We start from the raw sequence: 5,830 nt of genomic DNA, 5'->3' as shown, positions 1-5,830 counted from the left end.
TTCTGCAGTAGATTTTTGCAGTTGTTCTGGGAGGTCAGGATAGGAAAGCAGATGGCTCTGTGTTTGATCCTCCCATGCATGAGATCTTCTTTTAGTTTGTGCTGCCTCCTCATAGTCACAAGAGGAGAGGGCCACAGACGTAGAAGCCCTCTTCCCACCCACTCCAGTGACTGAAGTGTGAGTCGGAGGAAATTTAGCCTATAAATGAGATTGAGAGAGAATGACCAGAAAGTTCGGAGGGCATGGAAACTAAAGGGAGAGAGTTTCAAATAGCTGTGAGGGTTCAGCTGTCAGATGTCACAAAATATAGAGATAAGTACTGGTTTTGAGAACCTGGATCCCTCTGACAGCTTTGTCCCCACCCCTGGCCTCAAGTGGTACCCACAGAAGCTTGATGGCCTGTACCTGATCACCACCTGCCATCACCAGGACATCACGTCTCTTTGGGACCTTACCCCAGAGCACCTGTCACCGCACAGGAATATCCTCCAGGAGGGGCAGGAAGCCATCCTGCAGCACTGCCAATAGAAGGGAGACCAGCTCTGGGTGTATCTGTACTACCTTCCCTACCACCACTGCACGTGCTCTTCACTGCCCTGGGCTTGGAGGCCCCTGGCTCTGGGGTGGAGCAGGCTCAGCTGCTGGCAGAGGTGGCTGAGAACCTGAAGTGTGATCTGGAACACTAGCAGCAGAGCACCTCACCTTTGCCCTCGAGGCTAGTGACCCCCTGCTCAGGCTCTTCCAGGAGGCCCAAAAAGCCTGGGCTGACCCAAGGCTGTCAGGAGAGCATAGATGTGTGGGTTTGGGGGAGGGGAGAGAAGGGGAGGGATTTTTAGCACCAACTGAATTTTTTAAAAATATATTTGTGCTGGCTTATTCCTAGTATGTGAAGAAAGTATTGGTCTCATTTGGGAAAAAAAAATTGGAAGGCTCATAAAAATTCCATAATGTTAATCATTTTATTATTCTAATGACAAGTCAGAGCGTAGTGTTTCATATCACCATTACATTCATGCTCAGGATAACAATGTTTTCTCTGTTATAAATGCTACTTGATCTTTTTAAAACATGCTTGGAATATTTGGGATGCTTAATAAAGTAAAAAATTATAAAACATTCCAATTATTTTTACTAAGTAAAGTATCTAATATTATACAGTTTAAACACAACTTTTAATTTTAGTAATAGAAACAAGGAAATTATTTCACTTTTTGATATTAACAATAACAAGACTAACTCCCAAGACGTGCACTATAACCATAAAGTAGATTCTGTCATCAACCTGTGGTCTTGGCATCTTATATGAGTTATGTCCATTGGATTTGACAATCAGGTTGAATATTTTAATGCTATTTATTATAGAGAATTTTGAACATACATAGAAAAAAGAATAGTATAATGGAACTCTGTACCCCACCCCCAGGCCTCAAACTTTAACCTAGAGCCAAACCTGCCTTATCTACTTCTCATCCACTTCTCCTCCAGTAGTATTTTGAAGCAAATCACAGATACATAGTTTTATCTATAAAATATTTTATATATCTATACAAGATAAGAACTATTTAACACAACCATCTCACATTGAAATAGTAACAGCAATTTTTTTTTTTAAGATTGGCACCTGGGCTAAGAACTGTTGCCAATCCTTTTTTTTTCCTCTGCTTTATCTCCCCAACTCCTCCCCTCCCCCCCCCCGCCCCGTACACAGTTGTGTATCTTAGTTGCACATCATTCTAGTTGTGGGATGTGGGACGCCGCCTCAATGTGGCCTGGCGAGCGGTGCCATGTCTGCACCCAGGATCCGAACCCTGGGCCGCCGCAGCCGAGCGCGCGAACTTAACCACTTGGCCACGGAGCCGGCCCCGTAACAGCAAGTTTTTTATATCAAATATTCAGTTAGATGGTTTCCAATTATGAATGTCAGTTTCTAATAGTTTGTTTGAATTGGGATATAAAGAAAGTCATGTATTGTGCTAGGTTTTTTAAGTCTCTTTTAATCCATATTTTCTTATTTCATCACTTTTTTTCTTGCAGTTTTTTAAATTTAAGAAACCAGGTTGTTTGTTCTGTAGAGTTTCCCACAAGCTGCAATTTGGTAATAGTGTCCCCATTGGCAGATTGAAATTATCTCACTTTGGAGCCCTAATTGTTCCTTAACGATCTTCAAATAGATTACACAGTGTGCAGCGTTTAAAATAAGATGTATTGTTTCAGAAGATTGCCTGTCACTTTTGGCAATGCAAACTCGAGCTGTTATAGCTACAGGGTGTTATATATTATACGTTATATACAGCTATTGTATAGTTGCACATTATATACAGCTGTCACATAGTTACACGTTACGTAGAGCTGTCATGTAGTTAGAGCTGTTAGAGCTGCAATCGGGAAATTTCTTACGGTAAATGATAAGGTGGGATTGAGTGACTCGATCTTGTAGAACTAGCACTGAGACAGCAAATGTTATCATTTGTCAATAGAAAAATATTACAAAATTTTGAATACAAAATTAGATATGAAAGGGCATATTTATTTAGAATGAGAAAAGAAATCAATATACATTTCAAATTGTGTACAGCTAATCAAACCAAAACCATCACAAGTCCAGAAAAATAGCATTTTTAACTGCTTCATACACTTTTTTCTACATGTTTTGGCTGCACGCTCTTTGATCACTTCTCATAAAAACAATTTTGTAATATAATTTTTCATATAGAGATCAAAAGTAAACCAATCTTCTAGTGGTTGATAAAATTTTATTATTATTGACAACTGAGAAAATGCAGGCACTTTTCCTAACTCAGTGGCAATTTTACATACGATTTCATCTGGAACCACCAGACTTCATCAGAACAGGATACATCCAATATGGGAAAATGCAAGCTGACAAGCTGAGATGCATAAAATGTGTTCCTTCACACACAGATGCCCTTGCTGTTTGTGGTCCTGGTACAGGTCTGTACCCAAGAAACAAAGTGTGGTGAACTCTGCATCTTGCAGTCCCCATCAAAAAAGAAAGTAGAGTAAATGTGTTGTGTGTGCTCTGCTCTTTTGAGTGTATTCCTGTTGGAAAAGAACATCCTTTTTGACTAGATGTTGTAGAGAATGATTCATCAGCTCATAATTTTACACGCCTGATGAATGGAAGACTCTTCCGCAGACTGTTTGCTATCCCACGCCTTCCAAGTCTTGTTTCTCCTCCATCACACACCTGCCCCCTTGCAGTGGGCACTGTAGGAGGCGTTCACACTGTGATGTAGCCACTGGCCTTGCACCCTCCTGTCCCAACCTGGGATGTGTCCTTCACAGAGGGCAGAAGGATTCCTGGAACATTGTTCTACTCTGGGATGGCTAGCATAACTACAGACAAAAGAGAAAGTCCATCACATGAACATTTAGCCCACTAAACCCAAACTAAATGCATCCTAACTCAACTTGCCCTGAGCTTAATCCCAAAAATGTTTGCAGCCTCTCCAATCTCACCAAACATGGAGTCAGAGAGTAAATCAAAGTGGGAAGAGAGAATGCTTTGAGTGAATTGCAGTTAATCATCTCGTTTTTACAAATCTGTGAGACCCTGAAGCTCGAGCTTCTGTAGCTTTTATGGTACATCTGCTTATGCAAATCAGACAACAATAATTTATTTCTATACTCTAGCAACAAACATTTATTCAGTGTCTGCACATGCCAGGCCTGGTCCTGGCTATTGGACCTAACAAAAATTAACAAAGCACAAGCTTGACTTGAGAAGCTCACAGTTACAGGTCAAGAACAGACAGTCTTTTCAAAGCCCTGTAACACACTCAGACACATGCACACGTACATAAACACAGCCTGGTGGCATCTCATTTCCCCAACACACATGGGTACGTTACTGGTATCTTTGCTGGAGAAAAAGAAAGCAGTTCTGAGGCCACAGTTATTTGGCCTAAGCTGTCTATCGAGAGTTACCCATTTGGAGTGGATGTGGCAAAACAGTGAGCGTCCGAGCTAAGTCTTCTGGTGACCCACGTGGCCCGACCTCCTTCAGAGACAGACTCTGAGGGAGCTGCGAGGCATGAGTTTCCTCCTGACTTTAAATACTGAAGTTGTAACCGATGCTGATGGTGTAACCATGTGCCATTAAAACTGGAGAAAGACATTTAGGCTTGAGTTTTAAGGCAATGAGGGAACATGGGAGGGCAGGGTGGAGAGTATTTGTCATAAGCTATCTCCTGCAAGATGTAGACTTAGGTCTGCGAATTTCCTAGTTCCACCACACACAACTACACCCCTCAAGGGCCTTGACTCGTTACTTGGAAGAAAGAGAGAAAGCAACAGGAATTCATCCTTAAGTCAGAGCTTCTCAAACTTTCTCAGCACCTGTAGGGTCTCTGATTTTTCATTGTACTTCTGGGCCAAAATAAATAGCTAACAATTCTTCATATTAAGTAGCTTAGGTCCAAACAACTTAATTATTATTTATATCTTAACATCTTGGAAGTTATTTGAAAAAAACAACTTAAATTGAAAGAAAAAATTCTTTAATTTAATCCTTAAATGACCACAATTACTTACTAGTGGGATGTGTGTGCCTGTTGGGCACTGCATAACTTTTCAGACTTTGGAATAAGATTGGACACTCCATGCTTATTTTTGTGCAGTACTTGCTTTTATTACAGCAGCAACTACAAAACTCAGCTTTACAGAGAAATTACTTAATGGAAAGGAACACAGCACCATCTAATAAGGAGACTGCGCTGCCTTGAGCTAGTAGTTCATGCCGAGTCCAACAGATGTCACTGTGTTTCCCTCACAATATAAAAATATTCCACGCGGCCGCAGGCACATGTTTGGAACTGCCGCCTGCAGCTTGTTGCAGTGCTCTGTATTTGGGATTTGATCAAGAGCAGGTCTTCAAGAACAATAGGACAACGAGCGGTGGTATGCATGGGGCGAGGGAACAACAGCGTAGCAAGTGTCTAAAGCTGGATTCATTTCTTTCTCCTACCAGATTACCCCACATACACATAGTCACTCTAATTTGAGCCATTTTACTTTTGTGACAACAGAACTCTGGTGGGCCTTAGTACATTTCCACAGTCCATTCACCCCCAGCTCTCCTAGCTGACTGTTTCATACCTTCACTTCTCTCCTCAGACCTCAAATTCCTCCTACCCCATCCTCACAAGCAGATGACCTTGCTTCATACTTCACTGAGAAGTGAAGGAAATTTTCACAGACTCTCCTCACATCTGCACAGAAATATCTGCTCACTCACCTCTTAGCACAGATGAACAATCCTTGCTGCTCTCTCAAGCCAATGCCCCATTGGTGCATTACATCCTATTCCTTCTCATCTACTCAAGGAATCACTGTAACGTTTCTCCTCTCTCTCCTACATCATCAATTTTTCTCTCTCTACTGGGTCACTCCCAACAGCATACATGCTATTATTTCCTTCGTCTAAAAAAACCCCCAACAAATCAAAATCCCCCAAAACATCTCTTAGCCCATCTTCCTCCACCAACTGCTTCCTTATTTTCTCCTCTTTGCAACAAAAGTTCTCAAAAGAATTCTTAACTCATTATCCCATTCCTCTATCCCATTGTCTCAAAAATACACATCAATTGTGCTTTCTCCCACCACTTAAACCTTTCTTATGAAAGTCACCAGTAACCTCTACATTGTGAAATTCAATGCTAAATCCAATTCACAAAACTCATCTTCAAATAGTAGTATTTGACACAAGTGAGCTCTCCTTTGTTTTTGAAGCAGTTTTCTTCAATCGGTTTCCATGCTCCTACTTCTCAGTTGCATTTGCTGGTTCTTCCTCTTTTCCCTGGCCTCTTAC

The sequence above is a fragment of the Equus caballus genome, chromosome 17, assembly GCF_041296265.1.
Source record: "Equus caballus isolate H_3958 breed thoroughbred chromosome 17, TB-T2T, whole genome shotgun sequence".
NCBI classification, from domain to species: Eukaryota; Metazoa; Chordata; class Mammalia; order Perissodactyla; family Equidae; genus Equus; species Equus caballus.
Note: the sequence above shows the minus strand (reverse complement) of the source record.